The sequence below is a fragment of the Rutidosis leptorrhynchoides genome, chromosome 2 (assembly GCF_046630445.1).
Source record: "Rutidosis leptorrhynchoides isolate AG116_Rl617_1_P2 chromosome 2, CSIRO_AGI_Rlap_v1, whole genome shotgun sequence".
Classification (NCBI taxonomy): domain Eukaryota; kingdom Viridiplantae; phylum Streptophyta; class Magnoliopsida; order Asterales; family Asteraceae; genus Rutidosis; species Rutidosis leptorrhynchoides.
Window position 1 is genome coordinate 527,409,538 of NC_092334.1, and position 22,736 is coordinate 527,432,273.

General features: G+C 36.1%; 1 long non-coding RNA gene across 2 annotated transcripts in view; it reads right to left on the reverse strand.

The window, feature by feature from the left end:
- Positions 1 to 480: 480 nt before the first annotated feature.
- Positions 481 to 22,736, reverse strand: part of LOC139892935 (uncharacterized) — a 32,452-nt gene continuing 10,196 nt past the window's right edge. Inside the window, exons 4-5 of one of the 2 annotated variants that reach the window (XR_011774287.1) lie at positions 807 to 1,014; positions 481 to 712 (exon numbers count right to left, since the gene is read on the reverse strand). This is a non-coding gene — a long non-coding RNA (uncharacterized lncRNA). Of the gene's footprint in view, positions 1,015 to 22,736 lie in introns of both variants that reach the window. The other variant, XR_011774286.1, reaches the window with a different exon arrangement.

Sequence of the window (22,736 nt, forward strand, 5' to 3'; positions counted from 1 at the left end):
ATTGAGTTTTTAACACGAACGGTTTAGAGTTTAGGGTTTAGGGTTTAGTGTTTAGGGTTTATGGAATAAACCCCAAAACACCAAACCCTAAACCCTAAATCCTAAACTCTAAATCGGGCTAAATTTTACTTCACAAAACATGAAAAAAAACGTTAATATTCTTCACGAACAATATTATCTTGAATGTTATTTTTGTCGATCGTTTTCCCGCCAAAATAATAACATTCATCACGAAGTGTCTTTTCTAAATGTTCTTATTTTCATCCAATCTATAATGTTCGTGAACAAAGTTTTTTCAAAAAACGAAGAAAAAAAAGAAAAAAAAATTGCTTCCCCCCGCTTCCCCCCGATTGGTTACTTCCCCATTGATCCTGCCCATATATATATATATATATATATATATATATATATATATATATATATATATATATATATATATATATATATATATATATATATATATATATATACACTAGCTTAAAACCCGCGAATTCGCGGAATTTTTTTAGGGATGAATCAAAATTGAATTGTCAGAAGATAAGTTCCATCATCTCGCAATAATATCTCCATTAGAAGCTGCTGCATCATCAAGGTCTGATGCCGTCGGTGATCTACATTTGCTCTCCGAACTATTGACCTTGACCTCCACTTCTGCACGTTGTGTAATTGTCTCTCTGTAATTGACACGAGGTTTTCCAACAGTTGCATCAACCTCGCATTGGGTAGATGATAAATGTACATAAATGGTAGTTCGGTGTTTACTTATTTCAGAATATGTTGTTATTATATAAAACGAAAAGTGGTACCTTATACTCCCTTTTGATGCACTCAACGTAAACTTCCAAATGCAACTCCCCCATTTCAGATATAAAACATTAGATGCGTTTCACTAGACGCAACACAATGAGAGAACGTTTACGCATATTATATGAAAACATAAAATGACTAAAAGGGTAGCCGATTCCTCATATATATACAATGGGATGTTAAGAAAAATGATCCTCCCGCCACTACCTGTTTTAAAAAGAATGAAGATGAAGACAAGTAAAACTATTGTTAAATCTAACAATCATAACAACCTGGAACAAAGCATTAGCAAAAAACGTGTTTTCCAGGTTAATTTTGTAACAAAAGAGAGCTCTGATTGATAACAAAGAAGTTCATAAATTTTAACATAATAGAACTATAATCACTAGAATCCTTAAATAAGTGTGCCTTAAATCTTTTCATCAAAATCGGATACGAAACCCTAAATCATGATTAATCAGTAATATAAACACAAATCAGATGTTTTTGCTAATGCTTATTATGGTTTGGTCCTTTTACTTGGTATTTACATCAAGTACTTGGTAATAGATACCATGAACCACACCTACCTGCTACCGAGCATACCTATATATACATACATCAACGACATCACAATGACTTTTAGACAGCCTGCATTTTGAGCAAATTTTTTTAAAAAGCCACATTTAAATGACTTTTGGGTCCCACACAATATGATTTATTAGCTTAGACCACGACCATTGGAAAGTATACTCTTTCGCCGTTTTATGGAAAGCTTATTAGTCACAAACGAAGTTACGGATAATAAGTTATGGTATTCAGAAAACAGCCCCATACTGATTTTTTTTAACAACACAGGTTGCTATTGCTGCGCAGCAGCAACCCAACAGCAGCTTCAACCCTTCATTTTGACACCCGTTAAAAACATGTTTACACTCAACAACACCGAACATATCAAATAGCATTTTAAAGCTTGTCGGGAATACTTTCTATCCATGTGATGCCCCGTACAAAACCATCGTGTACGAATCATCAACAACAGGATCATTACAAGATTAAGTACTATATGCGTTTAAAAAAAAAAAGAGTTTGCATTCAATAATAAAGTGATGTCTAAACCAACATCGAATGTTTCACAATCCAAAAGCATGCTTCACTAAGTAGAAGCAAATAATAAGTGTATGTGACCACAACGGTCGTTACAAGTCATAGTTCAAAAGTACTAATGTTTGAATGCAAAATAAAGTAGTTCAGCGATAACAACTCTAAGCAGCGGGTGTCTACAGCACGACTAGTACACAGCGGAAGCTAACCTCAAGCACATGAGAAAAACATGCTTAAAAACGTCAACACAAAGGTTGGTGAGCTATAGTTTAAGTATAACAGTATGTAAGGTAGGCCACGAGATTTCAATGCTACAAAGAGCGTTTCAAAACAGTATGATAAAGTATATGTTAACCGTGGGCACTTGGTAACTAACTTAACGTTTATACCCCCTGAAAGTACACTTTGCAAGTGCGTATGTTTACGAAGTATTAAACACTCGTTAAATGCTAGCGCTACTAGCCCGAGTGGGGATGTCAAACCCTATGGATCCATATCTAAGATTCGCGTTCACCGGTTCAAAAACCAATGACTAAACGTTACCGAGCTAAAGGGAATGTTTATGCCGTTGTATAACCCACACATATATAAGTTTAAGTACTCGTGCCTAGTATGTAAAACGTAAAATGCGCATGTATTCTCAGTTCCCAAAATAGTTAAAGTAAAAAGGGAATGCTATAACTCACAATGATAAAGTAGCGGTAAAAGTCGAGTCGGGAAAAGTGTGCAAGTAATCGGTCCGAAAGGTCCAACGAGTCCTCAACCTAAGTCAAATAGTACTAAGTCAGTAAATCGTCTGAATAGGTTTAAGAGTATGTAAATAAGGTCTTAAAGGTCATCATCATTCATCATCAAACAAAAGGCGTAAAGTAAGTTTCGTTTATGAAAGTAGTTTAAAACAAAGGCTGATTTTGATCAGTCACCACGGCCTCTAACCTTACTGAATTAAGGTGAGACTAGTGGAAATGGATCCGTATATGAGTCCTTTAAGTGTGGTAAAATTTACAGAAGCAAACTCGTCTTCGTTTGACCGTGGCGACGGTCTAAGTGCGAGTAGGTCAGAAATTTCTGCACAACGTTAAAGGACATAGTGACGATCGGAGGGCCATAAATCCTAAACCGTAACTCGGATTAAGACGAGTCCTATATGAAAAGTTATCTACTCGAAAAGAGATATTTGAAAATCAAGGTTACAGCAGCCCAGGTTTACTGGTCTGTTACAGAAACAGCAGAACAGTAGGCTGTAAACAGAAACAGAAAGATAAATGGGTTCCGGTGGGTTTTGGTGCTTGATGTTCATCATGGTTCTCATCCTTGATGCATATAGCTTCAAGTGTACAACTCATTGACGTGTTTACATCATCTTTACTAAGTTTTGACCATCATAACCCAAATGTAAGTCTAAGACATGAAGCACAACTCACTTAAGTGTTGTATGAAGTTTGATGAACCAAAGTTACATCAAAGTCTTAGATTTAACACATACATGAAATATAAAAGTAGTATAGAACTATAAACTTGAAAATAAACTAACTAATCAAGATCTTAAAATGTAGAACATAGTTCTTAGTTAGATCTTGAAGATCCAAGACTCAAAAGTCTAGATATAAAGTTATTAAGTTAAATCTTAAGGATTAATACTTGTATCTTTACTTTAGTGAAACCATAGGTTACAAAACTTAGATTATCAACTAGTAAAGTGTATGTAAGCTTGAAAGCTTTTATTAATGACAAAATAAGAAGACCATAAGTTACATAACTTAGATCCATTACAAGTCCTTGAAGTTAAAATTAAAGAAAAATTACTTTTATGTTCTTGAACTTTTAAAGTTAACCTTAAGTTCAAGATTAATGAGATCAAGGTTAACTAGTAACACTTGACCAATAATAACCAACAACATGAATTTTAAAGTGCATATTATGAAGTGATAAACTAAGTAAACAAGTAAAAGGTTCATGGTTTGTTCATACTTTTAAAGATTCAACCAAGGTTTGATCTTTAAGTAAAGTAAACTTTAAGTTTACTTCAAGAACTACAAGTATGAGTTACAACACAAGAACTTTCTTTAACAAGTATTGGAGATCATAAACTAAGAAGTTTATGTCTTGTGTGTTCTTGTTAGAACAAGATAGATGAAGAATCAAACTAATAAGTTTGCTTCTTAGAAGATCATAAGTAAATAACAAAAACAACTAGTAATTACAAGTATTTAAACATTAAGCAAGAACAAGTAAACAACACAACAATTGATGATGATGTTTTAATGTTGCTAGGTCACGGTTTTGATAAGAGAAAGAAAAGAGAAAGAATCTTGAAAGAACTCACAAATTAGAGAGCAAAAGAGAGAAAAGTTGAGAGGATTTTGTGTGTGTGTTTTGGAATGAAGAATGAAGTGAGTAAGTAATCAAAAATGGAACCAAAAATCCCTTCTAACTAGCCTAAGGCCAACGGCTAGCTGCAAGGAGGAAGAGGGGTGAGTTGGTTGGTGGTCACTAGCATGCAAAGTTCATAAAAGGTGGTTAAAAGAATGGGTTACATGGGGATTAAGAGCCAACTAGATTCCAAATGCTCAAACCAACTAGTTACAAGATCTAATTACTAATTACATGTCTTAGTGGGCTAGTTAATCCATTAAAATGGGTAGGGTGGGCTTGTAAGCCCAAAGTCATAAGTCCATTTCACTAATAAAGCCCAAGTTCACTTAATTAACAAATTAATCCATTTAAAGCCCAAGTAATTAACCAACAACCTTAGTTAATTAAAATGATTAATAAAACTTAATCATAAATGTAAATAATACTTGAAAATATTATTTGTGTAAGTCTCGGGTGTCACAAAGACGTTTCGGGCAATTAAAGTCAAGTTCGGGCAATCATGGCAACATGTAAATGTAATAGCATACATTCGTTATATCACATGTATTAATAATAATAATTATTAATAAATAAACGTTGGAAAATCCAGGGTCGTTACATTACCCACCTGTTAAAGAAAATTTCGTCCCGAAATTTTAAGCCGAGGTAGATGGAGGAGTCGGGAAAAGGTGAGGATACTTCCGCATCATTTGATCCTCTCGCTCCCAAGTAAACTCAGGTCCTCCTTTGGCATTCCATCGTACTCGTACAATCGAAATCTTGTTGTGTTTCAAAGTTTTGATCTCACGATCCATAATCTCAACTGGTTCTTCCACAAAGTGGAGTTTGTCGTCAATCGTAAGTTCCTCAAGTGGTATGATATGTTCAGGTGCAGCAAGACACTTCTTCAAGTTTGACACGTGGAAGGTAGGATGAACTGAGCTCAATTGTGCTGGTAGATCCAAACGGTATGCAACGGGTCCAACACGTTCCAAGATCTCAAAAGGACCAATGTATCGTGGGTTTAACTTTTCACGTTTTCCAAAACGGATCACACCTTTTCAAGGTGCAACCTTCAACATTACACGATCACCAACATTGAATTCAAAGTCTTTACGTTTAAGATCAGCATAACTCTTTTGACGATCGCGGGCAGTCTTAAGTTTAGCTTGAATCTGAGCAATCTTCTCCGTGGTTTCGTGGACTACCTCGGGTCCGGTGATTTGCTTTTCGCCTACTTCGGCCCAACAAATAGGAGATCGGCACTTGCGGCCATACAATGCTTCAAAAGGTGCAGCATTAATGCTCGAGTGATAACTGTTGTTGTACAAGAATTCGGCTAATGGAAAATGCCTTTCCCAGGCCTTTCCGAAGTCAATGACACATGCACGCAGCATGTCCTCCAAGGTCTGAATCGTTCGTTCACTTTGCCCGTTGGTCTGTGGGTGATAAGCAGTACTCATGTCAAGACGACTTCCCATGGCTTCTTGTAAAGAATGCCAAAATCTAGAAGCAAAACAAGGATCGCGATCTGATATGATCGATAAAGGTATACCATGATGAGATACAACCTATTTGATGTATAATTGAGCAAGTCTCTCCATTGTATCTGTTTCCTTCATTGCTAGAAAGTGTGCAGATTTAGTAAGGCGGTCAACAATAACCCAAATAGTATCGTATCCGCCCACCGTCTTCGGCAGCTTAGTAATGAAATCCATTATGATCCTTTCCTACTTCCATTGCGGGATTTCTGGCTGTTGAAGTAAACCAGAAGGTCTCTTATGCTCGGCTTTAACCTTCGAGCAAGTCAAACACTTACCAACATAAGTCGCAACGTCCTTCTTAAGATTTGGCCACCAATACTGTTCTTTAAGGTCGTGGTACATCTTGCCCGCTCCAGGGTGAATCGAATATCTTGATTTGTGTGCTTCATCAAGTATAAGGTTCCGTAGATCTCCATAATAAGGTACCCAAATTCTTCCGGCATAACATCGGAGTCCAGACTCCCTAACCTCGAATCGAGAGACAAGTATATTCAAATGTTCATGAGATATATTCTCCTCCTTGAGAGCCTCATCTTGGGCTACGCGGATCTGACTGTTGAGGTTCGAATGGATGGTGATGTTCAGAGCCCTAACACGAAGAGGTGTCGTCCTCTCCTTTCGGCTTAAAGCGTCAGCTACAACATTGGCCTTGCCAGGGTGATAACGGAGTTTACAATCGTAGTTATGACGATCGCTCCAAATCCATATGAACGAACACGTCATTCATTGATTTCATTGCGAGGTATTTGACCTCTATATGATACGTTTTGTAAACATTGCATTCTTTTCAAAAGGTACACAATAAATGAATATCAATTTCTAAGGTTTTCAACGTTTGATGATTTCTACATATAGACAATCACCATAAATAATAGTTTACCATAATACATCTGTTGATAATGAAGTCAAAATAAGATACACGGTGATGATTTTGTGAATGCAAAGTTTTCTTGAATAAAGCATGTATGACTCCATGCACATAGCTTGTATCACATATAAGCAAACAGCGGAAGACTTTTAGAAACCTGAGAATAAACATGCTAACAAGTGTCAACACAAAGGTTGGTGAGTTCATAGTTTTAGTGTTTCGCGTAATCTGTATATAAAAGTGGATCACAAGATTTCAGTTGTTTCATCCAGAAACATTTATCAATAGATTCTACGTAACAGAGCACCCTGGTAACTAAGCTTTAACGTTATAATGATAAATACCCCATTCGTTTTAATACATGCAAACCAACGTGTCCTAAACTCAAATAACACACGTCCGTTAAAAGGCTAGCGCTCTAGCTCGGACGGGGATGTCAAGCCCTATGGATCCATATACTATTATTCGCGCCCACCAGTCCATATCCTATGTACTGGCAGCTACTAGTTACCAAAGCTAAGGGATTTTTGGTTCAAACTCAGTGTAGAATTAAGTATGTACTTGTATCCATTGCGTTTAAAATAAATTGCATGTATTCTCGGCCCAAAAATATATATTGCAAAAGCAATTAAAAAGGGAGCAATGAAACTCACCTTAGCAGTACATAAAGTCGTTCACCGAAATGTGACCGAAACTTGGAATACCAAATAACCGTAGATCTCAACCTAGAGAACATATGTTGGTCAATAATTGTCTATCAAGCTAGTTCAGGTCATAGTGTATCACAATCCTAATGCTCGAGATCGACATACAAAAGTTATCCAAAGTCGTTTCAAAAAGTCAATTTTGACAGTTGTTTAACAAAATGAGACGTACCTTATATAAGGATTCATTTACTCGGTTGGTAATATTCAAAATCCAATTTATCAATCTCGTAAACAAGTTGTTTAAATCTTAATTGCAGATTCAAAAGCAATTTCAATTAACATTAATCATAATTCTTTTGATCATATCTTTTAATTCGTTCATCGAAACTATTCGATATCTAAATGAAAAGTCATTGATTTTTCGCCAGCTTTCCAAAAACATGCATATCATATACCTTTTACCATTAATATATGTATTTAATTCGTGATTCATCATAAACTGTTTAACGACGAAATTTAGCATACAAGCATGTATAAATATATATACTCGAGCACTAGACATGGATACACAATTAATATATAAAAGATAAAATATGAGTGCTTACGTATCAATATTGAGATTAAATATTGTAGGAAAGTACGTAGACGCAACGGAGATGATAAACACTAGGTTTGATTCACAAATATACCCCCGAACATTACCCATAACCTCCTTGGCAATAACCCATAATTTTCTTAGCTCTATCTCGCTTGAAAACCATTTTGAAAGTGACACGCTCATAACCTCGTCGTAGTATTTTATGTATAATACTAATTAATAATAATAAGATTAATAATAATATTAATCTTAATAATAATAATAATAATAATAATAATAATAATAATAATAATAATAATAATAATAATAATAATAATAATAATAATAATAATAATAATAATAATAATAATAAAATACGGAGTAATATATGATGTGTGAAAACTAAGCCAAAAATCGAGCAATTTATAGAACTTTTTCTGAAAAAGTACCCCATGCGATCGCATGGGATTTGTGCTTCAAGGCCATGTGATCGCATGGCACCCTGTGACAGCTCACAAATTTTTAACTTCTTGTTTGTCGACATAATTTTATATTATATATATAATATATTTAATTTATATAATTAATTATATATTATATTAAATTCACATGCATAGTTGACTTGTAATTTTTGTTCCGATAAGTCGTACGTCATCACTCGACTTATGTTCCGGTTCCGGTTTTTCAAATGTCCTTTCGTACGCTGAGAAAACTTGTATTTTACGTTTTGTGACTCGTACATTTGTCAAAATATAGCCTTAAATTATCCCTAAACTATACCACTCAAAGTATATCATAAACTTTCGAGTATTTTGGTCATTTGCTTCTATAAATCATTGCCTCGCTATTTGTTGATATATATATATATAATAACAAATCGTTTTATGACCAAGTTAATATATATTTTCAACATTCATAAACACGTTTTAAATATACGTCGCAAGTTATTCATACAATTAATATTCCAACTTATCATATATATTCAAATAAATATTTAAACCAATAAGTTTAATGTACGGTATTAAACAATTAAAACTTTGTTACGTTTTCAAGTTATAGTATATATATATATATATATATATATATATATATATATATATATATATATATATATGTATCTATTTACATATAATGGTTCGCGAATCGTTGAGAACAACCGAAGGGTACTTGAATAGTTCAAAAATTTTGAGGTTCGGTTTTACAGACTTTGCTTATCTTGTCGAAAATGTTAAATCATTTAAAGATAAAGTTTAAATTTGGTCAAAAATTTCCGGGTTGTCACAGTACCTACCCGCTAAAGAAATTTCGTCCCGAAATTTGAGTGAGGTCGTCATGGCTAACAATAAAAATATTTTCATGACGAATATGAGTTGGTAAATAGAATTTTTTTTTCATCATTGAATAATACGGATAAAACAATCCGATTACTCGAAGCGTGTGAGAGAAGTTATCGTAATAGAGTGAAATGGAGAATAGAGATTCGTCTTATCTCTTGATGTAGTAACGATTGATTTCCGGAATTTAAGGAATAGAAAATCTTCATAATTTAAATAAGATTTGATTCTTCAGAATATAAGGAAATTAGGCTTTCCTTTGATTAAATGCGTAATCTGCCTCGATTGCTATGTCTGATATTTTTCTATAAATTGACCTCTTCCGTTTCATTTATTTTCACCACTCCTATAATCTTCTTTCTTATTTCATACTTCTTAATAGATTGTGAAAATGCTTAATCCAGTTCTGATTCTTGATATTTTCTTGGCTATCGTATCCTTCATTCTTCTTTTTCATCTACCACCAGAGGAGGTTATTTTCTTCTACTATTACCTTGGGGTTATAGTGTTTTTGATTCTCCCGTGTCTTTATATTGCTATACGCATCGATATACACGGTTTGTAATTTCGGGATTGTTTTTGGGCTTTATATTTTCCATTATATTTCGGAGCTTCATGATTTCTTTTTCTCTTCCCGACTTTAAGTCTAGCGAATAATAGTCCAAAATTCGTAGGTATGGATTTTGAAATGAACATAGTTAATGTTCTAAGAAAGAAACGGTAATGGCACAATATGACTTGTCAAATTACCAGAATATCTGGAAAAGACCGAATCATCAAGAAAAGTATTTTCTTGATATATTTAGAGATTAAATAGAATGAAAAAGTTATGTAACAAGGTTCATGAAGAGGGTGTGATATGTGAACCTTTATCACGTTCCATTAGAAACTCAGCATGACTTACTGTAATATAATCACGTTGATCAAGTGTCATTATATTATACTAACTCATGCTTCAATTCCCAACACTACTTCAAAAACATCCATTTTTCGAAATTTTCAGAAATTAGAAACTAAAATAGTTTCTTTTATGAAGTAACACAGATAGTGTGAAGAGATAAATGATTTCAGATAAGAATAGTTATGAAAATATCTTCAGAAATATGGAGGATATTTATAATGAAAGATACGATGATATCTTAGAATTTCTAATATCAGAGGATGATGCCGAAAATCTGTCTGTGAAAGTTTAGAATAAGAAGTAAGGTTCTTACTAATGGTTTCAGCAGACACTGAATCATTTGGATTCTTTGAAGGTAGATTTCGTCCTTGTAATTTTTCTACAGCTTCCTTCATACTTTGCTCAACCCGTTTTCCAGTTCCAAACATTCTCTTTTTCTGTGCTTTTCTAACACACTACTCTTTATCATCAAACTTTCAACTGTTAAAGTCGTTTACAGTTTTTGCTACTTCATCAGCATTTTTCCAAAATTCGGAGAACTAGTTTCGTAGTTTGGGGTGTTTTTCAGAAACTTCACATTCGAAGTATGTAAGTCTAGAAGATAGATGTTATCTATATATAACCGTTGTCATAGAAAATGCTGCGAGATTCAAAATACTGATTGCTAATTCCCGATAGTTGGTATATCAATTGCCGTTACAAGATGTGGATGAGTACATGATACGGTTTCAATGAGTACAAGGATTTTTCGAAAGGTCAAAGATCAATGAAGTTATTTGGTAAATTTACTGCTAATGTGGTGGAACATGAAAGGTTCCCCAGTAACAAAAACGTATATATCAAGGTTATAATAAGGCTAATCTGAAAAGTCGAAGTTGACTGGTTGGAAGTGTGATAAAATTGGATACTTTGAAAAGAAATTGCAAGATTATTTTCGGTAATAACAATGCTAAAGGATCTTTCACCGTTTTGAAGTCAAAGTATAGCTTTGAAAGATGTAGAGATCTAAGAATGATATCACCGGTTCAGAGTTATGACTTGGATTCTGATCCGTCAATATCAGAATATGTAATTGAATTTGTATGAAAACGATTGTATATTGTTGTGAGCATTGTTAATAATTTTTGAATCAAAGTTGAAGAATGTATAGTGTAACAAATTAATTGCGAACTTATATATTTCCCGGGTATTACCTACCCATTAAAGATTTCACAATTAATACTTTGTACAAAAGAATTTTTATTACCGTCTTTATGAAAATATATGTATATATATTTTCTTCAGATGTAACACATATTTAATGAGTTAATATCATATTAAGCTCATTTAATTTTCGGCTTGACTTAGAAATGATTAATCTCTAAAACATTAAAGATTACATAATCTTTGCGGAGTATTTCGCTAATGTAATCGATACTTCATTATTTATTCTTATTCCTCGGTGAAGGATGTTGATACTCGTGGAATTTTTGTGAACCTTACAAGGCACAGATGATGTTTTCTGGAAAGTTTCGAGTACATCGAAAATGAAAATGTAAAATCAATTATGTAATTGAATAATACACTTGGTTTATTATGAAATGGAATTCATTAAGTTGAAACAGGGATTGTAGTTAACAATGGTTAAGTTGTTAAGGAAGGATGTACATCATTGCGTATTAGTAATATGAACTAACCGAGTAGTACCTACCAGTTAAGATTCACACGTAATAGCTTAGTACGAAAAGATTTATTTTGATTTCAAAATTCATATATATTAAATATACATAAAATTTCTTCAGGGGAAATGAGTTAATACTTCATCGGTTATTGTTGCTGGTATTTTCTTGGTAACTACGGTGCGTATGACGTTGATGCTCGTGGGACAGATTGTGAAGTTGAGGTTTGCAATGCGGATGTTGTTGGTGGTGGTAATGGTACTATTGGTGTTGTTGTCGGTGGTACTATTGATGTCGGTGATGCTGCTGGTGCTTGTAACCTTTGCACCGTATTCTCCAAAGCCACTACCCGAGCGCGAAGCTCGTTGACTTCTTCTACTACACCGGGATGATTGGCGGTTCGGACGAGCGGATGAATAAGATCCAGAATTTGAGAGAGTATATGATCATGACGAGATGTTCTGGAGATGAGAGAGAAAATGGTATTACGAACAGGTTCGCCGGTAAGTGCTTCAGGTTCTTCGCGAAGAGGGCAATGTGGTGGATAGAATGGATCGCCTTCTTCTTGTCTCCAATAATTAAATAGGCTACGAACCCATCCCCAATTCATCCAGAATAGATGATGGTTGATTGGTTGATCCATTCCGGTTACACTGTCTTCGGAATTCAGGTGAATATCCATATCGGAATAGCTGTCGGAGTTTAAGGAATTTGAACTAGATACGGGATCCATCTTGTATAATTAGAGATATGATTTTTGATATGAAATAGATTATAGAATTTAGATTGGTACTCTTCAATACATAATTTACATATGTATATATAATACCAAAATTCCATAAATCACGGAGGAATTTTCGGAAGATGTCAGGAAAAGTTTACAGTAACAGATACGCTAAGATATGAATTTTTGTCTATACACTATTTATGCAATAAATGCAGGAAAACGTGTCTAGACTTAAGAATGATAAGCATGTAATTTTCGACAAGAAATGATAAGCAAAACTTTTGACATGCAGACACAGTCGAAGTCCAGACTTACGAATGCATCCTAACAACTATCAGTTAGACACACTTATGCAAGACCTGGTTCACTAGGACCAACGCTCTGATACCAACTATGACGATCGCTCCAAATCCATATGAACGAACACGTCATTCATTGATTTCATTGCGAGGTATTTGACCTCTATATGATACGTTTTGTAAACATTGCATTCTTTTCAAAAGGTACACAATAAATGAATATCAATTTCTAAGGTTTTCAACGTTTGATGATTTCTACATATAGACAATCACCATAAATAATAGTTTACCATAATACATCTGTTGATAATGAAGTCAAAATAAGATACACGGTGATGATTGTGAATGCAAAGTTTTCTTGAATAAAGCATGTATGACTCCATGCACATAGCTTGTATCACATATAAGCAAACAGCGGAAGACTTCTAGAAACCTGAGAATAAACATGCTAACAAGTGTCAACACAAAGGTTGGTGAGTTCATAGTTTTAGTGTTTCGCGTAATCTGTATATAAAAGTGGATCACAAGATTTCAGTTGTTTCATCCAGAAACATTTATCAATAGATTCTACGTAACAGAGCACCCTGGTAACTAAGCTTTAACGTTATAATGATAAATACCCCATTCGTTTTAATACACGCAAACCAACGTGTCCTAAACTCAAATAACACACGTCCGTTAAAAGGCTAGCGCTCTAGCTCGGACGGGGATGTCAAGCCCTATGGATCCATATACTGTTATTCGCGCCCACCAGTCCATATCCTATGTACTGGCAGCTACTAGTTACCAAAGCTAAGGGATTTTTGGTTCAAACTCAGAGTAGAATTAAGTATGTACTTGTATCCATTGCGTTTAAAATAAATTGCATGTATTCTCAGCCCAAAAATATATATTGCAAAAGCAATTAAAAAGGGAGCAATGAAACTCACCTTAGCAGTACATAAAGTCGTTCACCGAAATGTGACCAAAACTTGAAATGCCAAATAACCGTAGATCTCAACCTAGAGAACATATGTTGGTCAATAATTGTCTATCAAGCTAGGTCAGGTCATAGTGTATCACAATCCTAATGCTCGAGATCGACATACAAAAGTTATCCAAAGTCGTTTCAAAAAGTCAATTTTGACAGTTGTTTAACAAAATGAGCAAAATGAGACGTACCTTATATAAGGATTCATTTACTCGGTTGGTAATATTCAAAATCCAATTTATCAATCTCGTAAACAAGTTGTTTAAATCTTAATTGCAGATTCAAAAGCAATTTCAATTAACATTAATCATAATTCAGTTGATCATATCTTTTAATCCGTTCATCGAAACTATTCAATATCTAAATGAAAAGTCATTGATTTTTCACCAGCTTTCCAAAAACATGCATATCATATACCTTTTACCATTAATATATGTATTTAATTCGTGATTCATCATAAACTGTTTAACGACGAAATTTAGCATACAAGCATGTATAAATATATATACTCGAGCACTAGACATGGATACACAATTAATATATAAAAGATAAAATATGAGTGCTTACGTATCAATATTGAGATTAAATATTGTAGGAAAGTACGTAGACGCAACGGATATGATAAACACTAGGTTTGATTCACACATATACCCCCGAACATTACCCATAACCTCCTTGGCAATAACCCATAATTTTCTTAGCTCTATCTCGCTTGAAAACCATTTTGAAAGTGACACGCTCATAACCTCGTCGTAGTATTTTATGTATAATACTAATTAATAATAATAAGATTAATAATAATATTAATCTTAATAATAATAATAATAATAATAATAATAATAATAATAATAATAATAAAATACGGAGTAATATATGATGTGTGAAAACTAAGCCAAAAATCGAGCAATTTATAGAACTTTTTCTGAAAAAGTACCCCATGCGATCGCAAGGGATTTGTGCTTCAAGACCATGCGATCGCATGGCACCCTGGGACAGCTCACAAATTTTTAACTTCTTGTTTGTCGACATAATTTTATATTATATATATAATATATTTAATTTATATAATTAATTATATATTATATTAAATTCACATGCATAGTTGACTTGTAATTTTTGTTCCGATAAGTCGTACGTCATCACTCAACTTATGTCCCGGTTCCGGTTTTTCAAATGTCCTTTCGTAAGCTGAGAAAACTTGTATTTTACGTTTTGTAACTCGTACATTTGTCAAAATATAGCCTTAAATTATCCCTAAACTATACCACTCAAAGTATATCATAAACTTTCGAGTATTTTGGTCATTTGCTTCTATAAATCATTGCCTCGCTATTTGTTGATATATATATAATAACAAATCATTTTATGACCAAGTTAATATATATTTTCAACATTCATAAACACGTTTTAAATATACGTCGCAAGTTATTCATATAATTAATATTCCAACTTATCATATATATTCAAATAAATATTTAAACCAATAAGTTTAATGTACGGTATTAAACAATTAAAACTTTGTTACGTTTTCAAGTTATAGTATATATATATATATATATGTATCTATTTACATATAATGGTTCGCGAATCGTTGAGAACAACCGAAGGGTACTTGAATAGTTCAAAAATTTTGAGGTTCGGTTTTACAGACTTTGCTTATCGTGTCGGAAACGTTAAATCATTTAAAGATAAAGTTTAAATTTGGTCAAAAATTTCCGGGTTGTCACAGTAGTCGTTGAGCGTCTCGATCCATCGACGCTGTCTCATATTCAGTTGCTTCTGATCGAAGATGTGCTGGAGACTCTTGTGATCGGTGAAGATAGTGCTCTTAGTTCCATACAAATAATGTCTCCACAATTTGAGCGCAAAGACAACGGCTCCAAGGTCAAGATCATGAGTAGTGTAGTTCCGCTCGTGAATCTTCAATTGGCGGGAGGCATAGGCAATAACTTTTGATCGTTGCATCAGTACGTAACCAAAACCACTCTTCGATGCATCACAATAAACAACAAAGTCGTCACTGCCCTCAGGAAGTGATAGGATAGGTGCGGTGGTTAACTTCTTCTTCAAAGTTTGGAATGCTGATTCGTGTGCGGGTTCCCAAATGAACTTCTTGCCCTTGTGAGTCAGCGTGGTCAAAGGACGCGCAATAAGAGAAAATCCTTCAATGAACCTTCGGTAATAACCGGCGAGACCTAGGAATTGGCGAATATGCGTCGGAGTAGTGGGGGTCTCCCACTTGCTGATAGCTTCAATCTTGGTGGGATCAACTTTGATACCCTGGTCGCTCACAACATGACCCAGAAACTGTACTTCCTTCAACCAAAATTCGCACTTGGAGAATTTGGCATAAAGTTGCTCTTGCCTCAAGAGTTCAAGCACTAATCGGAGGTGTTGCTCATGTTCTTCTTCGCTCTTTGAGTAGATGAGGATATCATCTATGAAGACGATAACAAACTTATCCAAGTACGTCTTGCAGACACGATTCATGAGGTCCATGAATACGGCAGGTGCATTTGTCAACCCGAATGGCATCACGAGAAACTCATAATGACCATAACGAGTTCTGAACGCAGTTTTCATTACATCACTTTCCTTCACCCTCAACTGGTGATAACCGGATCGCAAATCGATCTTTGAGTAAACGCTCGATCCTTGTAGTTGATCAAAAAGATCGTCAATTCGTGGAAGAGGATACCGATTCTTGATAGTCAATTTGTTGAGTTTACGATAGTCGATACACACACGGAAGGATCCATCCTTCTTCTTCACAAACAACACAGGTGGGCCCCAAGGCGAGAAGCTTGGTTGAATAAACCCTCGGTCTAACAGCTCTTGTAATTGACTCTGTAATTCTTGCATCTCAGAAGGTGCGAGTCTATAAGGTGCGCGAGCTACAGGTGCGGCTCCTGGTACTAAATCGATCTGAAATTCTATTGCTCTCTGCGGCGGCAATCCAGGAAATTCCTCTGGGAAGACATCTCGTTCACAATTCGAACGACATTCACGCTCTTCACCTCAGTTTCTACCGCTTTCACATGTGCTAGGACAGCAAAACGTCCCTTCTTCATAATCTTTTGCGCTTTCACGCAACTGATGAGGTTCAACTTCGAGGTACATCTCTCTCCATAGATGGTCAGTGGCTCACCATCTCCTTGCGGTATACGAAGGGCTTTATCTCCACCGATAATATCGGGCCTTATCTTACTTAACCAATCCATACCAACGATCACGTCAAAACTTCCCAGTTTGATAGGTATCAAATCAATTTCGAAATCTGCACCAGCTATATTGATAATAGCTCCACGACTAATATGGTCAACTTTTTCAAGTTTTCCATTGGTGACCTCGACAAGCATACTCTCTTTTAACGGGACTAATGACTAATTAATCTTATCGCAAAAATGTCTACATACATAACTTCTATCCGCACCAGTATCAAACAAGACAGAAGCTAAAAGATTGTTGATTTTGAATATACCTGTCACCAAGTCGAGGTTTTCGTGTGCGTCCCTTGCATTAACATTGAAAGCTCTAGCGCGGGGTGGTCTGCCATCTTTTCGCTTATTCGGACACGCATTTCTGAAATGGCCTGTCTGCCCGCATTCGTAACACTTCCTTGGCCCTGTGGGGTTCGGCTTCCCATTCAAAGTGGTGACCTTGCAGTCTTTTCCAACATGCCCAGACCGTTGGCACTTCTCGCAGATAACATTGCAATACCCAGTGTGGTGTTTGTAACACCGTTTGCATTGAGGTAGGGTTCCCTTGTAGTTCGGGTTGGAGTTGGTGTTGTTGTTGGGGTTGGAGTTTCCACCGTTGTTGTTTCCTCTGAAACCCTCATGTCGTTTCGCCGGGTTCTGTTCATTGTTTCTTCCCCTGTTGTTGTTGTTGTTGTGGTTATCCCATTTGCGCTTCTCACTAGTACCTGCTTCAGACTTAATTTTCTCCGGTTCATCGATGGTTATCTGATTCATTAAAGTATGCGCCATGCGCATCGCTTCGGTAACATTCGGTGGTTTGGACGAGGTGACGTTTCCCTTAATGCTCTTAGGGAGTCCCCAGAAGTATCTCTCTATTCGCTTGAATTCTGGGGTGACCATTGTCGGACACATCAGGGCTAGTTCCAAAAATCTCCTGTTGTAACTATCAAGGTCGTTCCCAACAGCCTTTAACTGCATGAATTCCATCTCCATCTTTTGTATTTCGGTCCTCGGACAATACTCCTCAATCATAGCCGCTTTGAATTCCTCCCTTGGCGTAGCATACGCCTCATCAATGCCTTTCACTTGAGCTAACGTGTTCCACCACGTTAGCGCGCCGTCAGATAGTGTGCACGAAGCAAACTTAGTTTTGTTGTCCTCCGAACAGTTGCTAACTCGGAATACTGATTCAAGTTTCTCGAACCATCTGGTGAGACCAACCGGTCCCTCGGTTCCACTGAAGTTATGTGGTTTGAAGCTCTGGAATTCCTTGTAAGTACACCCATTTCGAACGGGTGGGATAACCGGTGGTGGTGGCGGTGGAGCTTGGAGGTTTCTTTCTACTAGGGCTGCGGCTACACGTTCTTGGATCATCTTTTCAATTTGAGCAGCAGTAGGTGTGGATCGACCGTTAGCCATGGTGTTCTATACAAACATTTTGACTCAAGTCAAAATCCAGCATTCAATATATAATAATATAGTATATAATAACCAACATGTAAACAGCACAACACATGTTAATTAAGTAATGCAAGTTGATACAAGTACCGCAAAACCCCATACAGTAACGTAAATAGAACACTTGTGCAAAAAGTAACATCACAAAGTTTCCATTCATTAATAATAAGTTTCATACATCATGATAGATTCGTACAATACATAAGTGAAATAAGAAACTACGACTAGATTACATCATGAAATCTAATACAAAAGGTCCTACGGGCGGATGTCTAAAACCTGAGCCAACTGCTCCTCCTCAGTAGCCCGAGCTCGGAGGATTCCCACCTCCCTTGTCAATTCCTCGACAGTGGGAGCTGGTGGGGCGGGCGGTGCTGTTGTGCAGGTGGGGCCGGTGGTGCCGGTGGTGCTGGTGGTGCAGACCTCACGAAACGAGGTACAGACGTCCCGGCTCCAGAAATAGTCAGCACGTAATGAGGTGCCTTACGTATGAGTGGGTCGGTAGGGTACGGCATAAGCCGCTTACGGGCAGTAACCCTCCGACGCCGACCAAAAGCGTCAGTGAAAGCACGACCTCCATTCACCCCTGGAATGACAGTGCCATCAGGACGGTACCGCTTCTTCGGCGGGGTGGAGGGTGCCTGTATAGGTACGTCAGCAGGGTCCTCATCATCACTGGAGTCGTCTGAGGAAGAGTCATCTGATGAAGAATCGACGGATGATGAGTCATCCGAATCATGTGGTGGTGGCACGGGTGGCTGAACTGGCAGTCCGAAGGCGGCCAACATCTCTCTGTGTCTGAATGGCGAAATCAGCACTAAACGTCCATCTGGAGCGCGTCGGCACGGCATGCGCATATGGTTACGGAATGGCCCTTCCCCAAACTCCGCGGGGATCACAACACCACCGATGCGGGGCTGTGACTCCGAGGATCCGGGAGCAGACGGAGCTGGAATCTCCGCAGGGTCCACATGTCCGTTAATAGTAGCCACTGGTGCAGGCGGCTGGCTGCTAGTCCTGGAAGATGAAGCGTCGGGGTCACTCGTGCGTATCGGGATCGGTGGATCGGCAACGGTGGTAGGTGGGGTAGATGAAGAGTCTAAACTGCCCAAAACGATAGCAGGTGGTACATCCGACATCTGAACAAGGAAAAATAAATTTTCCATGTCAGTAAGTCATAAAGCAAGCACGTATTAGGCCAACAGTTTAAATCATGTATAACAATAAATAGCATGGAAATAATAACGAATCGTACGGAAGTAGCATGCAATCGAAAGCAAGTAATATCATAAAGTAGTGAAATCATGTGGTAGCATATGGCATATAGCAGTAAAAGTAAGCAGCAGCATGCAGTAAGTCAGCAGAAACAAGTAAACTAGCAAGTTGCAGATTAGTCCTATTAGTGAATCCTACTCGGGTCAGTCTTAGACTCACTAATGCAACCTAATTTCCTACAACCAATGCTCTGATACCAAATGTGATGCCCCGTACAAAACCATCGTGTACGAATCATCAACAACAGGATCATTACAAGGTTAAGTACTATATGCGTTTTCAAAAAAAAAAAGAGTTTGCATTCAATAATAAAGTGATGTCTAAACCAACATCGAATGTTTTACAATCCAAAAGCATGCTTCACTAAGTAGAAGCAAATAATAAGTGTATGTGACCACAACGGTCGTTACAAGTCATAGTTCAAAAGTACTAATGTTTGAATGCAAAATAAAGTAGTTCATGCGATAACAACTCTAAGCAGCGGGTGTCTACAGCACGACTAGTACACAACGGAAGCTAACCTCAAGCACCTGAGAAAAACATGCTTAAAAACATCAACACAAAGGTTGGTGAGCTATAGTTTAAGTATAATAGTATGTAAGGTAGGCCACGAGATTTCAGTGCTACAAAGAGCGTTTCAAAACAGTTGATAAAGTATATGTTAACCGTGGGCACTTGGTAACTAACTTAACGTTTATACCCCCTGAAAGTACACTTGGCAAGTGCGTATGTTTACGAAGTATTAAACACTCGTTAAATGCTAGCGCTACTAGCCCGAGTGGGGATGTCAAACCCTATGGATCCATATCTAAGATTCACGTTCACCGGTTCAAAAACCAATGACTAAACATTACCGAGCTAAAGGGAATGTTTATGCTGTTGTATAACCCACACATATATAAGTTTAAGTACTCGTGCCTAGTATGTAAAACATAAAATGCGCATGTATTCTCAGTTCCCAAAATAGTTAAAGTAAAAAGGGAATGCTATAACTCACAATGATAAAGTAGCGGTAAAAGTCGAGTCGGGAAAAGTGTGCAAGTAATCGGTCCGAAAGGTCCAACGAGTCCTCAACCTAAGTCAAATAGTACTAATTCAGTAAATCGTCTGAATAGGTTTAAAAGTATGTAAATAAGGTCTTAAAGGTCATCATCATTCATCATCAAACAAAAGGCGTAAAGTAAGTTTCGTTTATGAAAGTAGTTTAAAACAAAGGCTGACTTTGATCAGTCACCATAGCTTCTACCCTTACTGAATTAAGGTGAGACCAGTGGCTATGGCTCCGTATATGAGTCCTTTAAGTGTGATAAAATTTACAGAAGCAAACTCGTCTTCGTTTGACCGTGGCGATGGTCTAAGTGCAAGTAGGTCAGAAATTTCTGCACAACGTTAAAGGACATAGTGACGATCGGAGGGCCATATATCCTAAACCGTAACTCGGATTAAGACGAGTCCTATATGAAAAGTTATCTAATCGAAAAGAGCTATTTGAAAATCAAGGTTACAGCAGCCCAGGTTTACTGGTATGTTACAGAAACAGCAGAACAGTAGGCTATAAATAGAAACAGAAAAATAAATGGGTTCCGGTGGGTTTTGGTGCTTGATGTTCATCATGGTTCTCATCCTTGATGCATATAGCTTCAAGTGTACAACTCATTGACGTGTTTACATCATCTTTACCAAGTTTTGACCATCATAACCTAAGTGTAAGTCTAAGACATGAAGCACAACTCACTTAAGTGTTGTATGAAGTTTGATGAACCAAAGTTACATCAAAGTCTTAGATTTAACACATACATGAAATATAAAAGTAGTATAGAACTATAAACTTGAAAATAAACTAACTAATCAAGATCTTAAAATGTAGAACATAGTTCTTAGTTAGATCTTGAAGATTCAAACTCAAAAGTCTAGATCTAAAGTTATTAAGTTAAATCTTAAGGATTAATACTTGTATCTTTACTTTAGTGAAACCATAGGTTACAAAACTTAGATTATCAACTAGTAAAGTGTATGTAAGCTTGAAAGCTTTTATTAATGACAAAATAAGAAGACCATAAGTTACATAACTTAGATCCATTACAAGTCCTTGAAGTTAAAATTAAAGAAAAATTACTTTTATGTTCTTGAACTTTTAAAGTTAACCTTAAGTTCAAGATTAATGAGATCAAGGTTAACTAGTAACACTTGACCAATAATAACCAACAACATGAATTTTAAAGTGCATATTATGAAGTGATAAACTAAGTAAACAAGTAAAAGGTTCATGGTTTGTTCATACTTTTAAAGATTCAACCAAGGTTTGATCTTTAAGTAAAGTAAACTTTAAGTTTACTTCAAGAACTACAAGTATGAGTTACAACACAAGAACTTTCTTTAACAAGTATTGGAGATCATAAACTAAGAAGTTTATGTCTTGTGTGTTCTTGTTAGAACAAGATAGATGAAGAATCAAACTAATAAGTTTGCTTCTTAGAAGATCATAAGTAAATAACAAAAACAACTAGTAATTACAAGTATTTAAACATTAAGCAAGAACAAGTAAACAACACAACTGTTGGGATTTAACAAGTTCATAATATACTTAAACCATTTTAAGAATTAAGAAAGCGGAAGCATGTTAATTACCATTTTAGAACATGTTAATCTTTAACCAATTAAAGTTAAATCCCAAATAGGATCAAGTTGTGAAACATACTTACAAACTACAAGTAAGAAAGGAGTTTATACCTTCTCCAAGCTAGGTAGTGAGTGATGAAGATGATGATGATGAATGGAGCCTCAAATAGATGAAACCTCAAGTAGTTATACCCCAAGCTTATCACCAACACCTTGTACTTTGGTTAGGATTTGTTTACACTTGAAATGAGCTTAAAAGATCAAGATTAGGACCTTCTTTTGCTCCCTAAACCCCATGGTTTTCTGCTATCCCAAACAGCAGAATTTTTGCTTCAAACTTAATGTATTTGCAAGTGTGTGTTTTTTAAAATGAGTCAACTTGCATGTATATGGAATTGGGAAAGTATGGCCATG